This window comes from Pezoporus flaviventris, unplaced genomic scaffold, assembly GCF_033815535.1.
Source record: "Pezoporus flaviventris isolate CSIRO_AGI_PZ_B2104156 unplaced genomic scaffold, CSIRO_AGI_Pfla_v1 ptg000001l, whole genome shotgun sequence".
In the NCBI taxonomy this organism is placed as follows: Eukaryota; Metazoa; Chordata; class Aves; order Psittaciformes; family Psittacidae; genus Pezoporus; species Pezoporus flaviventris.
Genome location: NW_026892549.1, coordinates 26,933,413 through 26,949,140, shown reverse-complemented (window position 1 = coordinate 26,949,140; position 15,728 = coordinate 26,933,413). Strand labels below are relative to the sequence as shown.

Sequence of the window (15,728 nt, the reverse complement as noted above, 5' to 3'; positions counted from 1 at the left end):
GAAGTCTGGCTTAGATCCTTTACATTATGGAAAACTGAAAAGAATATGGGCATTTAGCACTCCAGATTACTTTTGCATATCTCTGCTTTTGTTAAAAAACAGCAGGAGGGTAAGCAGTCAGAATAAGTCACCTCATTCATTGTCGCATTGATCACACAGTGAAAATATTTGCTGATAGATGTATGAATGCAACCTAGGGGCAGAGGAAGAATTGCTGAAGAGAAATGCAGCAAGAACAGATATTAGACTTCCATAGCTTGTTCTCTTTTGCATTTCTGTCTGAGAGACTTGCAAGTTCAAAAAGTTTGAAACGTGTCTGGTCACACCTTACTTTAAATCCAGAAATTTCATGCTCCCTGCAAGATGCTCCCTGGGTCATTTAAATTGTGAACTAAAAACAATATACCCAAATGCAGATTTCTTAGTTCTTATTTCAGAGAATGAAGAAAACAGGGACGAGAGTTGTAGAAAGCATTTTGTCCCTGCCATGCTGTTTTTGGCTTTTGGAGATTTCTGGGTATACAGGAACAATCTGCAAAGACTGTAATTAGTATACCATTTTTGCAATATAAACTGTTTCTTATTAGACTAGAAATAAGTTATTCAGCATCCTGCTGTAGCCACCTTTGCAACATGAAAGGCATTACTTTCATGAAAGTATCTACTTACTTTCTCTAAAGAATTGCACAAACTATTCAGGCTGTACTTAGAGTTAAAAAAAAACACTAGTAGTAAAAAAAAACCACTTGTAATGGAAATTAGTTATTTTTTTCCCCTCTGCTCAGAAAGGGCTGTTTGAAAGCACAGCGATCTTGCACTGACATTCTTGGCAGAGTTAGGGGTGACTAAAGAAAGCTGGTTTGTATGTCCTGAACTGTTACTGAAGTAATACTGATAGTCTCTTTGAGTGAATGGTTCTCCTAAGAGTCTTGCTAATTAAAAAAAAAAAAAAGTGTTTAACTTTATTTACATAAGACCCTTTTACTAGTTTTATATCAAAGAAGAGTGTGGGGAAAGGGATGTTCTGAGCAGGAGAAGGAAGAGAATAAAGCCTGTTGCACTTAATGACAGCTCCCTGCCTACCATTGCAGGGATCTCTTGTCATGTGCTCCCAAAGGCCCTGGCTAGGAGCAGGGCTACTGCGTACGTCACTGCGGTCTGCTCTGAAAGTAACCACAGATCTGGTGGCAGGGGTAAAGGTACCACGAAGTTTTCTTTAAACAGGGACATCTCTTTTTGTAACTTTTGTGTAGAAGTGAAATTTGCAGATTTAGTGGCTTTGTCAAGTACGGAAACGCAGTGCTGGTCTTACACTCTTGCCACGATTGCTTATGCACAGTGGCAGGCTTCAGTAGTCCCAGTGTTGCGATAATTTTTGCCAAAATGAAGGCAATCTGATCTGAATGCATACAATGAAGCCAAATTAAGTCCACTGGGCTTTTCTGCATCTATTTTGGATGTAACACACTGTAAAAGCTTTTATTTTTTTTTTTGGTCAATCACGTACCAGTATTGAATATTTTGAAAAGAGCTATTACTATAGAAAGAGCCACATTCATGTAATTGCAGAAGATGCATGGGTTAGCAGCAAATCCCCCAAAGTAACAAATGAGATAATTAAGGAGGGCAGCCACAGAAAGAAACTGTAAGGAATGACTTGTCTCTGGGATCATGTCTGTCAGGCTCTCTGCAGGCTTAGAGGGCTTTGGCTGGCTGCCATTTCCCCTCTTCTGCTCTTTGGTTAAATGCTAACACCACCCAAAAAGGTGTTTGGGCTGTTTCTGCAAAGAGTGTGCTCCTTTTGCGTGGGAAAGGGGTCATGCTGAGAGCTGGCCCCAACCCTGGGATTGGGAGTGCTGCTGGTGGGAGTTTTTGGCAGATGTCCCCTTGCATTTCTTTGGCCTTTGAGTTCTCAATGCTGCAATATCACAGTTGTGTTATGACATTATCTGAGATTAAAGCTGGATTGTGCCAAAAGCTGCAAAAAAACATGGTAAAAAACAGCCTCCTCAGGAACTTGATTCTAAATAAGAAAATCTGGTAAAGAGTAAGAAAGGACATGGGAGAGCAAAGGCTCACAAAAGGTCTCACAGCAGGGTTGGTGGCAGAGCTGGTAATTTGAGCTGGTCAGAAAAGTCAACCTCTTTCCCAGTGAATGCTCTCCTTGAAGGCAGAAAGTGATATTACAAGAGCTTTCAAGGAGCTTGCTAGAAGCTAAACAGCCTGACTTTTTGCCTCCTTGGCTCTCTGTGGTCTCTTAGCTGTTGGAGAGGTATCCAAACTTTGTTTAGGAGCAAAACATTCCAGTCTGCTGCTTAAAATTGTAGCAAAAAGCATATGGCACGAGCACTTAAAGCACTGCTATTTATCAAGCAAATGTCTTCACAGATGTCAAGAGTACTCACTGAATACTTGGCATATTGACCGCTGTGTTTAGTAAATAATATATGTTGGCTCTGTAAATGCATATTTTATTATAGATGAAGAAGTATTTTCTGTCATCTTGCTGAGAAGTGACTACTGGCTGTCGAGCAAGTGAGATTCCATTTCTAGTGGTTTCTGTTGAAAATTGTCAACACAACTGTGAGTTAGCACTAACAAGGAAATCAGAACTAAGCTAACAACACCCAATGACACCAGAGCCAAGGACTTTTCTATGTTACATTCTTTAATTGAAGAGTTAGAAGAAGAAAAAAAGCATTCCCAAGTGGCAGAGAAGGGAAATGAAGTAAAATCTAGTAAATGCACCTCCATATTAAGTGAGTAGAATTCACCAGCCTGAGATACATTGACCTGTGTCTCTTCACACAGCTGTGGCAGCCTAAGGACCTTCTAGCTACGTTCAACTCCTGGGAGAATCCCACTGCTGTGCACACTGCATTCTCGCTCTAAGCAATCCACTATTTCCAGCGTTTCTGCCACCTTAGCCCAGCTGAATTTACCCCCACTGATATCATTTGACCTGCAGGAAGACGTGTGTGAGTTCTTGCCTGAGCTCTCCACATTCAGCAGCCTTGCTGCAGCCACCCTCCACTGCTTTGTGACAGCAGACCTCATCCCGCCACTCACCCCACTTGTAGCCGACCTTGTAGCCAGCTCTTTTTGCCACTGTATCACTGCCAATTCCTGACTGACAGCCCACAGAAGCACCTCTTTCAGCCCTGCCAACTGCTATGCTTCAGTTGGTTCAGGAATCAGCTTAAATCTCCCCTACAAGCATAGAGTGCTCCTGGATGGAGTTTGCAACCTGTTCTCAGTTTCCCAAAGCTGCTGCAATAGGCGCATTCCCTTCTGCGCAGGGACTGTCCTTTGGAGTTTGTAGGAGGCACTGTTATCTGCTGTGTTACCAAAGCCATTAACTAACTTCCCCAGGTTGTCCTAGGCTAACATCTGCCTATATTTAACAATGTTTTAACTCTATATTTTGCTCAGATGTATAGAAACACAATACTGTAAAAAAGCACAGTACTTCTATCAAAGGCATATTTCAGATTTTTCTATACTTCTCTTTTTGTCTTCTGAAAAAGCCATTAAAGATCAATAGTTATGCTTTAATTTTCAGCTTTTAAGAGTGACTAGTTTTGCTGATGCAGTGTTTGATAGCTGAGGTATTTCTGCTAAGGAAGTCAGTGAAAATATTCTTTGGTTTCAGGCACATCTTTCAAGCATTATGCCATACCGTATGCTGGGCTAGAAAATGGTTTTGAATTGAAACCATATTCTGAGTGGCAAAAGGTTGGGGCTTGGGGGCGTGGGATTTCTTGCCTTTTCTCTTGAATAAACTTGCCTTCAAAGTCTGTTCACCACTTGTGTCACTCCATAAAACGGTATGACCGCTTCTCAAGAAGTTTGTAACAGTTTCTGTTGGAGACCAGAAGATCTTGCCTGGTATCTGGGTTTTGGAAAACCAAGCAGTAACTTACCTAAATACTGAAAAAGAAGTCCCTGGGATTTTTTTTTTTTCTTTCTGGTGCTCATCCTTGTTTCTCATAGTGTTTTGTGAACAGCTGTTCTCAGTGATCTGTTGTGCAGACTGCTTGAGCACATATGGGTTAAAATATGGAAGCTGGGATTCACTGTTTCGAGTGCGAGTCTGGTGCCAACTTTATGAGAAGCACCTCTGTCTGAGCCGTAAGTGCATGGCTGATAGTTCAGAGCTGGGAACAGAAGGTCAATGGATGCAGCTTTGTATGTAGCAGTCCTATGGTTTCCATAAGCTGTCAAAGATAGCGTGCCTTACCTGGATTAACACAATGACATTTCTAGATGTGAGGTAAACACTTGATTTAATCAAGATTTCTTTCTACTGCATGTATATATACATACTTTGTCACAAAAGAACCACTTTGTGGCAGCATGAGCAAACTGTTGCTAGGTATGTATTTCTAGGAGGAGATTTGCTTTTGGTTTGGAGGAAACAATAAACTGCTCCAAATTTAGAGCAGCAGCGAGCAGAAGCTAGTTGCTTGTCTCAAGAAACATCAGGCAGAGCTGGTGCCTATCATGCTTGTCTCAGCCAGCATTCCCCACCCCAGGGGCTGGAAAAACCTCTCATGCGGTTTAAAACTGTGCCCTACATAAGGACCATATATACTTCTTATATCTTACATAAAATGTGTTTTCAGTACCTACCTCCTTTTCAGTCTCCTGTAAGTATGATTCGTGTTTTCCTGAGTTGCTATGCTTTGACAAGGGTTTAGATCTCTGAAGCATGACTGTCTTGCTGTCTTTCCTAAAACACTACTGTTGCTTGGGACTGACCACAGACTATGATCACAAGCTGGGTCAGGTTAATCTGGCTGAGCTCTTCTCAGTATATTGTCTTAATGGCAAGGAGATGGCTCTCTCTTGCTAGAGCTTTTATTTTTGTTGCTTAACTTCTGGTGCCTCAATATCTTGCCCTGATGAGCAAAGCAGTAGCTGCTGCTGCTGACAGGCAGGACTTTCTCAGATTTTAGAAAAGTTCAGGGAACTGCTTAAGCTATGAAGAATTATTTTAAAACCAATGAGTCAGTCAGAAAAATTGTCATAAGTACTGTCAGTGTTTACAGCCACATTTATATGCAGAAGTTATTTTGGGTCACTGTGGTATAAATAACAATGGCATAACTAAAATGTTAACATTCTGTGTTCTCCAGCTGGTTTTCTATCTTGATGGCTGTACTTCAGATCAGGGCAAGTAAAGCTGTAAGGAAAAAGCAGAAAACTGGGGTTCAAGACTGAGAAATGCAATGCAAATTACTGGGGTGCAGACTACAATGTAGTTTAGCTTTGAACTTTGAGCCCGGACTAATTAGTTGATGCTGAGCTTCCTACTTAAGTGTCTTGATTACCACTCAGGTTTACATCAGATCTGTTAGATGTGGCTGGGCATTTCTAAACTACACTGCAGATAGGACAGCTCTCTTTGCTACCCTTCCGCATCTGAACAGAAACACAAACAGCAGTAGGAAATGCTGATTTGTGGGGCTGCAGTACAAAGTTAGTATGCAAAAAAATCCTGCATATGTTTTCAGTTTCTTACTTCTGCACACTTTCCCCATTTAAATAACACTGATTCAGCCTTGGGAACTTGAATGTATCATATGTCCAGGCCAATTACTGCACCTTTTGAATTATAATGAAAAGGTGTGATGTTCAAGCTTGTGATCAAGAATGCTTGGTGATGTTGTTACAGTAAGATCCTGAGTTACTGGATGAGCTGTGTTTTATTGTGACTATTGAAGAGGCTACTAAAACTAGGCAGAAAGAAAAAGCTCTGTTCAGCCTGGCTATGATCTCATTAAATTACCTTTGCAAATTCACAGACCTAGGGGCAGCTGGAGGCCGGTTTGAGCCTCTGCAGGCATTAGAGCAGCCTCAGGGCTGCCATGCATCCTCCCTGCTGCAGTCAGCTCTGCTGTGCATATGCCACCTGGGACCACCTGAGCATGGTGGTACCTGGCCTCCACTTGGGTGCTAGTCCAGACATTTTATCCCTACCCTGAGGGAGTGATTGCTTGAATTTCTTTTTTTTCTGTGTTATTGCAATAAGTAGGCTTATGACCCAGAGAGCAGGATGTTATTCCAAATACGAATAGGGGTCAGAAGATAATGCCTAATATTTGCGATGTCCAGATATTCTTAAACCACACAATATGGTTCATTTAGAATCTGCTTTTTGAAGTTTAGTTTGGGGGGTTTTGTTTGTTTTTTGGGGGGGGTTTGTTTTTTTTTGTTGTTGGCTGTGTAAAAATGATTGACCAGTAGGGTTCAATCCATGCCAGTATGCCACAGATTATAGCCAGTCTAGCTCTTCATAGCAGAGTAGATCCTACTGAAAACATCCCATCCTCACGTGTACCTGCTGTCCAGTGCTGCAAAATGAACATGTCCTGCTCTGTATCAAGGGAGGATGTTACCAGCTCTTTAGCCAACAGCCCAGTTTTTCTAGGGATTAATTGTCTTGGCTGCCTGGGCAAGCAGTCTGTCAGTCAGCTCAGAGAGAGTACTTCAACAGGTCTTTGATTTATTTAGCTGTTGGATACATCATGCTCTTCATTTATCACCTATCACATCTTGCCCCTTTTTGGTTTATGAGGAGCTCATTCCGCAGCAGGACCTGAGGCTCTCTGGCAGGAGGATGAAGGTTTTGCTCTACACAGCGGTCAGAAGAACAGTAGGAGTGTGGCACATGTTTGGCGTTTCTTCCTTTTCCCCCACTGACTGCATATATTATATCTTGAAAATCACTGAGCAAGAGCACAAGAGGCCAGTTAAGCATCTCATTGATTTGAAAGGTAGAAGGGAAAAACACAAGTACTGATGGCTTAAGTAAATTGTGCCTGTAAACTTCTTGAGGAAGAAGAGCACTGGTGGCACAGATTTAACAATCCGCAACAAGTGCCAGTGCTTAACACCTGCACTCTTTGATTTGTGGGTATTTTGGCAACAGTGGAAAATCTCTTTCTGTAATCTCTATGTGTGTAAGTGGTTGTGTATAAAGTAAACTAGTAGAGAAGATGACAGCCAGCATTAGACTCTGTGGGTTGGATTCATCTCTGCCTGCCTGCAAATGCCTTAAATGTGGTTGGAAAGCTATTGAGAGAGCCCCTGTTACCCTGGGAAAGAAGGCGCTTCCAGAGCTCAAATCGTTTACTTTTGGGTGCTAAGTTCTTTTTTAAATTTTTTCAAGAAGGAATAAAAAAAAGTGTATAAATAACTCATTCAGTTGGAGAAACCTGTATTTAGACAAATGAATTGCACCCTGTGTGCCTGCAGCTCCCCTGAAAACAATGCCAATTACCAGCTCCTGGGGATTTGAGCCTTTGTCTGACACTTCAGGGAGGAAACAATACCTGCAAGTGTTTAATTCTGGGAAAAATGCTGGACAAATTAATGAATCATGCAACACCCTCTCTATCACAATTTGTCTAACTAAAAGTAGACTCTTCTGTAATTATTTTTTTTAAGTGTGTATGTACACACTCATCCTCTCCCCTTCTTCCCCCATTGTTGTCCTATAGTTGTAGGCTAAATTAAATTGAGTGGGGATTGATAACTTTCTCATCAACACTCTCCTGACTTAACTTCTTGGGTTTTGATTTTTTTAAGTGTCTTTAGAAGGTTGGTATTTTGCAGATAAAGCCAGTTTAACCATAACTTACCCTTCTTTTCCTCTCAGAAATCTTCTCTCACATAGAAAACTGTCATGGTTAATGTTCAGAATAGACTATATTTGATCCTGGATTATTGATAAACCAAAGATTTCTAACTGTATGGCCATCTAGACTTGTACCCAGAAGTTTTTCACCTCTGGGAGAGGGAAAACTAGAATTCCAGTGAGACAGCACTTTCTTCAAGCTCTAGTAGGTCATGAGTTCTGAGAAAGTAAAAGCTACAGCAGTATGAGAGATGTTTTAAATTTTCTATACCTCTGAGCACAGTACAATGTGGCTTATTTTAATTAAAGTCTGGTTTACAGTTTGGAGGATATGAGAAATGGTCCCCATAAAAATTTTTAAGACTCTCTAAAATGTGTCTTGTATAGAGTTTTTTCCATTCCTGTAAAAGAAGTTGCATATGTAGAATATATGGCAATCTCATATAAAAAAGTTTTATTGGCACTTGTTGTAATGACTTTGATAACTTATTCATGAGTTCACTGCTCATGAGTAATGTGGTCATCCAAAATACAGGCCAATAAAACTTTTATCTCATACCGCACTGTCATGTCTTCTAAACTTTGTGTGGGTAGATAAGCAGAGGCATAACAGAAACATGATGTACATCCTTTAAGGGAAAAATTAAAATAGAATATAAGTTCAGCTGGGATGAAAAGAGATTAGATGAAAAGAAGCTGGTAAAAACCACCAAGACCAAAGCAAACATGTTCTGGTTTTGTCCTGATAAAATTGATACCTCTTTTTAAGCTGTCTAGGGTTGTATGTTCTTATGGATCAGAAGTTGGTGATATTTGATGCTTTTTATTGCAGGTCTCCCTTTTTTCTGCCTTTCTTTTTTCTTTTTTTTTTTTTTTTCCAAGTGAATGGCAATGGGACAGCTCTTATATAACTAGAACTATATTACACTGGACTTTTTTATGGCCTCTGAAGGTGTTCAGAAGGGAACACTTTCTTGCAGTTGGAGCATAGATTGGATGTAAATCTAAAACTGGGCTGTCTGCATACAGAGAAGGCAATGTTTCATAAATCTAGTTTGACACAATTCCCTATTTTTAGCTCTGTGGTACAGTATCATATGACTAAGGGCCCTGAGGGTATCTGCTGCTCCCACAAAAGAGGAGGACTTCCACCTTTGGAAGGCAGGCTCATATTTGTTATGCTACTCAAGAAATGCAATGAATTCTTGACAAACATGGCATTTTATTTCCAAGAGAGCTTTTAGGTACCTGAGCTTGGAGATAACATACTGGTTCCCACTTACTTCGTTTCTCCACCACTTCAAATCAGTGGCATGAAATTTATTATGTTTGAGCCTGTTTTTCTGTCAGACTACTTATGCTATATATGTCCCTTTCTTGCAGTAGATGAAGATCTATGCTTATAAGCGCTCCTCCTTTTCTTTTTTTTTTCCTTCTTTTTTTTCCTCTAAAGCATAGAATGTGCATATTCTCCTACCCGAAGCAGGGTGGATGTCCCCCCATGACTTCCAGACCCTTTCCATTTCTTAGGCAGTTAGTTCCCTAATGTGGGGAGCACTATCTTGCCCGTGGTGCATTTCTAATAGGAATATTGACCCTTTAGTGCTTGAGAGAGATGACCCTTTCCCATAAAAACTGAGTATGTGGGGGTGTGGTAGCTGCTGACTGCCATAAGGCTGGTAAGAGAGGAGAAGGGCTTGCTTTGGAAAAAGTGGTATAAAGAGGGCTGGTTGTAAAGCTGCTTTCACAAGGTGAGAAGGTTTTCCAGTTAAATGAAGGAAACTTTTCAGCCTGAGTAAAGGGGAGAGAATTTTTGCTTAATGAGCTGAATGGTGCTGCCTTTTATTTGCTATTGAGCAAAGCCTGACCTGAAGCTGTTCTCTTGGAGTGACTGGTATTCACCATCCTGGGTATGCTGGAAGCAAGGTCAGGCTGTAGAGGGAATAAAAAGGCAGGGTGAGGGGGTAGAGATGTGCAACTGCAAGGACCTAAAGCAGTAAGTGAGACTGTTTCACAGATTTTCTGGTAATTATGACAAGAGGGTAGGTTTAGGGTCATCTAGCCTGACAAGAGTGCAGTTCTTGATTGAAGACAAGCCTTGAAGTGAATATGCCCTCAATTAATAAAAATATTAAAGATATCTGCTAATACTTTAATGCTATCTTAATAACCCAAGAGGGTCACAGAAAAATGCCTGGCTCAATAAAATAGATGCCTATGTGTAAGGCTCTTCAAGTATTCAGACCGGCAGTTCCAACTCAATGCAGAGTTGTCTATTGAGACACAAGTAAGTGCACGTGTGATAGCTGGGGAGGTTTATAAGTTAGGTCTGTTTTCTGGGTGTTCTAGATATTGAAAATGCTGTCTGATATTTACAATCCTGTTAAATTTGACTCATTCAAACAATTTTTCAGCGAAAGGGACTTCGTCATCTATGGTTCCTTGAATTATTATACAAATATGCACACACATCCGCTATTCCTTTGTTGTTTTATTCTGGTTTTGTTTTTGTTTTATTGCAGATCTATCATTAACTGTTATAATTTACAGTGGTTCTAGCAGAAACTGTGTACATCATGTCCCAAATCTTACTGCAATCTGAAATACAAGATAAAACTGTATACCAGATAGCTTGCATATGTATACACACCACCACATACTGTGAGTTAAAACTGAGAGAGACGTATTATCAGTATAGGGTGTTAAGCTTAACTGTTCCTTAAGATGATAGGATTTTAAGGGACTGTTTAATCTCTTATTTAATTTCGATTCTCTCTGCTAAGGAAATGTGTGTATCCCTCACACCTGCATGTAGTTACTGCTAGTGCCGCTGAACTTACCAGGGTAGGAGGTCTCATTAATTACATTTTTCAATGCGTCCGTATGAATGCTGCAACACTTAGACTTTTACACCCCACTGCTAGCATGGGAAGTTGATTGTTAGTCCTCCTACTTTACAAGTGTCATTCACAGGTTAAAATGACTATAAATTAATTATATCTTTCTGAAAGATGGGGGGAGTGGATAAAAATACCTAGACCACATAACTTGAGACAGCTCTCTGCTGTCTGCAAGAAGGGTCATTCAATTTTACCTCCTTGCTTTTCCTCCCTATGTCTTCTAAAGGTCAGTAATGAAGGTACCACTTACAACATCAAAGTGGCTGTCATGTTCATTTTGTTACATATTTGGGTCTTTGCTTTGCTTTTCTGAATATTTAGATTTTTATAAATGGTGGAGGGAAATATAATTTGAATGTTGGTTTTGTAACTTGTGGCTCCTGGGGAATGAAGGATGGGGGGAGGTGAGCTTCCCTGGGATCTGCTGGTGGTATCCTGGGCAGAGATCTTACACAGGTTTAACTCAAAAGAAACCTCATCCTTCTTTTGCTCTCCTTTACTGGCAACAAAATACTTCTCTAAGTAATATAAAGATTAGATCCGTGGGGAGAAGGTGCCTTGTCTAATGGCTTGTCTAGATGACAAAGCCTAATGCATAAATGAACCATAACTTGCTCTTCTGCATTTGACTCTGTGGCACACTTCAATGGCATAAGGGGACTCATTCTTTCAGTGTTTTTTATAAACCGTATTTATTTATTATCAGTCACACCTGTGAAGAGAACAGTGTCGTCCTCCTTTATACACATGGTTATGTTTGGCTGTAGCTTGCACATGGTGAATCACAGATGTGGTAGTGATAAAGTTGGTTACCAACAACTCATTATGGAATTGAAGTTTCTCTCCCAGAAATACTACAAGTTCATGCATATTCTTCACCTGTTACAAATGCTTCTCAGCTGGTGTATAAATCATTGATAAAAGTGATGACTGGAAAACGTAGGAATTTCTGGAAAAATTTCAGCTGAAAATATTTTTTTTTTCAGCTGCAAATCGAAACCTGACAAATGAGAATATATTTTAATTCTACATTACCACAGTGTTTCCTCTGTGGAGATGATTTGGGGGTCTTATGTTTGTCTGTGCCATTCTCAGGTTCTGTCTTCACTGATACATCATGATCTTTCTCTTGTGATGGGATTTAGTGGAGTGTGGTGCTAGATGTGTGAATGTAATTTAACGGCAGGTAAGGAAGAGAAAGAAGGAAAAGACACATTCATTTTCAGTAAAGTATCAACAGTTTTTTTCCAAATTGAGATATTTTGCTATTTGTTATTTTGGTGAGAAAGTGAACTTTACCAAAGAAAGAAACATCTTATAATTTAAAAAAAAAAAAAAAAGGTGTTCCATTAAAAGTTCAATTAAAAAAAAATGTTGACCTAACATAACAAACAAGACCACTGAGCTATAAAATTGCCCTCAGTATTCAGAACACGTCTTTTGGTCATAATACATATGTATGAGAAAATTATCTTGTGAGAGGCACATAGTGAAGAAATCTTGATTGCTTTGTGGTTTTAATTATATATTTAAATTAGATAGAATTTTAAAATTCGTATATGCAGAAAACAAAGGGGATATTTAGGACATACCCAAATGCTACAATAATACCCTTATTGTTAATAATTATCATGTTGCAAATCTGATACAACTCAATAAAAGTCACTTAATTTACACCAATCTGAAAAAAGATGAGAAACAAGACATTCTAATTTTTTATTTAATATTTTTGATACAATGAAGAGTTCATCTCTTAAATCTAATTGGCTTGGATAGAGATGTTGTTACAGCAGGCTGAAAAAAAGATCTTTAGTCCACTGTCAATCTGTATCATCTGCTCCGATGTATTGAATAAAGAGAAGTCATTCAGTGCTGACAAACTTTCAAGTTAATGGAAAGAAAACCTATGAGTGCGATGGGTATTAAACAGGGATCCAAAATAGGCTTTGTATCTCCAGGCCAAGTCCTTCTCTGAAAAGCAAATTGTGCAAAAATGGAGATAAATGAGAAGAACATCTGCTTTGCCAGACTTTGAGAGGAAATCCTTTATTGTCCCTATTTATTACAGAACAGTAAATACAATGATGCGATCTTATTTTTTCCAGTTTATATTTGATACTGCTACTTGTTTAACTCTTTCTTATGCTGCATTTTCTTCTCTCACTTACATGAATTTAGTAATTTCAAAAGGGTATTTTTGGAAATCTTTAATTATAATTAGGTGTATTGATTTATATGTACCACTTATTATCATATTCAAGCAGATACAAGAAGGGCTCAGAAAGGACTTTCAAAGTACCAGTTAACTGTATGATACAGACACTTGGTGAAAAAAAGTCTGTAACACTATAAAATCAATTTTGATTCATGTTGTTCATAAAACAATTAATAAAAACAATCTGACTTCAAAACTATAAAATCAATTTTGGCTCATGTTGTTTTGTAAAGCAATTAATATGAACAATCTGACTTCAAACATCTGCTGTCATATAAGCTGCTGGATCATTAGCATTAAAAACGCCAACAGCTCTCTGACGTTTCAAACTGAATTGCCAGACAAGGTAGCACAAGAGATGACAGTTTGGCTGTTGGTGTTTTTATAGACTAATGAAAGGGTGTAGCAAAAATGGCAGTCACAATCAAAGTGAGCTCCACCACATCTGTTCCACCTGCCCCTGCCTACCTGGGGCTAGTTGCTTCTGTGGAAGGTAATGTTTCTGCTGTGCTTGAGTCACCCACATAGCTCCTGGCTCAAAGACAATGTTTTAACCAAGAGTGTCTGCCTTGGGCTCTGTAGCTTGAAGCTCTCCTTTGAGAGTTAGCTCATAATTTCTTATTTCTGTACAACCTAGACACTGTTCAAATAATTTCTTCAGGCTGTGTTAGCAGAGGTAATATTTGAGGAAAGTATACTTGCTTTAGGAGACTTAAAAGGACACAAATCAGAAAAAGGAAATCAGAAGCATTTGTGGGTGCAGAATAGAAATGGTCACAGAAACCTAAGCTGAAATTAATGAAATATTTCATTTCAGACAGATCTAATTTTGTCTTTCTCAGCCATAGCAGTCACCATTCAACAGACATTTTCTGTAGGATGGTTACATGTAGGATATACATCTACCAGACTAAATGGAAAATTCAGAGAGGTAGAAGCCTGAGTGAAATTTTCTGCATGAAATTTTTCCACAAAATATACAAATTTAGTAACGTTAAAATGTTTTGCTATTATGTGTTGACTTCAGTAATCTTTGTATGTTTTAATTTTTTGAAAGAGCCAAAACTAGTTTTGTCACTTCTTAAAAGAATGTATTGAATTTGGGTTGCATATGACTTTCTATTAGAAAATATTTTTAATATTTCAAAGTAATAATATAAAACAATTTTAGTATGAAACAATATTTTAATTTTTGCAACTATAAATTTGACACATTTGGTAGGTGCCTACAGATTGTCAAATTACTCTTGTTACTTTAGGAATCCGTATAATAGAATGAATCAATGTGAATGGAAAAATAAAGTCTCCATTGAAAATGCTGCAAGAGCAGTACCACACCTGATCTTATGTAGTGCATGTTGATACCATGTTATAAAAATCTCATGAAGAGTAAAACTCCATTGGTAAGTGGGTATATCTGAAGTGCTGCAGATGCCATCACTGGTTCTGCTGATCAGCAGAGGAGCAGGCATTGCACAGGGTGACAGGAGCAGTTAGAAAGTGGTTTTGCTGCTAACTTTGCCTAACGAAATTACAGTAACAGTTTTCTAAGCATTTCCCATGGTGTCAGTGAGTCTGTGCTTGCTTCCTTGCAGCTGACTGGGGGTACCCGGGAGCTTCTGTCTTTCTAACAGAGTATTCATTCTTTTATTTCCCCTGGAGAGAGGGGGGAAAAGAAAGGCAATAAAGTAACTCTGCCACTGAATGCATGGGGTGGGCTCTGAAGGGCTTTTAGGCACAATGACAGACATGGCAGTGTGATCTCACAGCCCGTGGAAAATCCTCAGACACTGCCATGGGATTACTGAGGCTGCTTTTGCTAGCTTCAGGAGAGGGGAGGTCCCTGTCTGGAAAGCTGGAAAAAAGGAGAAGGGAATAAAAAGTCTCCAAAGTGGAGTGTGCTTTGGCATGCAAGGCTGAAACAACAGGCAGGTCAGTACTGCTCTTGCCAAAGAACTGGACTTTAAAGGGAAATTTTAGTGAAACTTAAGTTTAAAAATCTGTGCCTAAGTGTGGATTCAGATGGTGCAGGTGGTTTCAGGTGCATTTGCAGCAGAAAAGTGAGGACAGCTAGAAGCACAGCTGCTGGTGCTCGTAGCTGGGGATCCATTAGGGACCCTAGAGAGCTGGGGTGCTCTGTCCTACACAAACCCTGTTACCACTTCCTCATGAGAAAGGTTTGCACAGAAAGCTTTATTTTCTGGCAGTGCAGGTCAGTGGGTTGGCTGATCATAGCCATAGGCAATACAGTTTTGTTTTCTTCATCTATGTTGGGAAATAGATACATTTCTACTTACATTAGCTGATCCACATCTGATTTGAGGATTCAGAGCATGATCTCCCATTGACTGCTGTTCTGGGTGCATTTATAGTACGAATTTCCCAGTTAAATATAAATTAAATATCATTTACATCACAATATTATCCTTGGGCCCCCAAGGCAGCTAGTTCTACAAAAATTTATACTGTAAAAAATGCTTAATTCTCACAGAGGTTACTATTATTACATGTAAATCTGTAAGACAAAGAATGTCTAAGGAGGCATTATCATCTCCATTGTTTTCTCATCCTTGTTTCAGATAGGAAACCTGAAATAGGTTGAAAAGTTTTTTTCTGTGGGTCTCAAAGAATTTCAAACAGGAGACTGGGAATTTGGCCAAAAAATGTCTTAGATTTCAGACTATGTCCATAAACAATCAGTTATACCAACAGTCTGCGTAGGTATTAATATTGAGTGTATGCAAATATGTATAATTAATAATAAAGCAGTGCAGTAACTGATTTTAGAGTAAAGAGATTACAGTGTTTTAATGTGGAAGTCTAGTATCTAAAATGTGCTTTTTGCCATTTTACAATTATTAAAGTTCAAGTTATATTTCCTGTGTGGAGATCAGTATTAATGGATATGTGCTACCTGAAGCTAAAGCCTGAGCCTTGCAGAAATAGATTACGTTTCTAAATTTAGCAGTCT

At 39.2% G+C, this 15,728-nt stretch overlaps 1 long non-coding RNA gene across 2 annotated transcripts in view; it reads left to right on the top strand.

Annotated features, from left to right (window-relative positions):
- Positions 1 to 15,728, top strand: part of LOC133267333 (uncharacterized) — a 53,482-nt gene that overhangs the window by 11,370 nt on the left and 26,384 nt on the right. The window contains exon 1 of one of the 2 annotated variants that reach the window (XR_009742746.1): positions 11,633 to 11,728. The exons of the other annotated variant lie outside the window; for it this stretch is intronic. This is a non-coding gene — a long non-coding RNA (uncharacterized LOC133267333). Of the gene's footprint in view, positions 1 to 11,632; positions 11,729 to 15,728 lie in introns of those variants that run through there. 2 annotated transcript variants of the gene reach the window in all.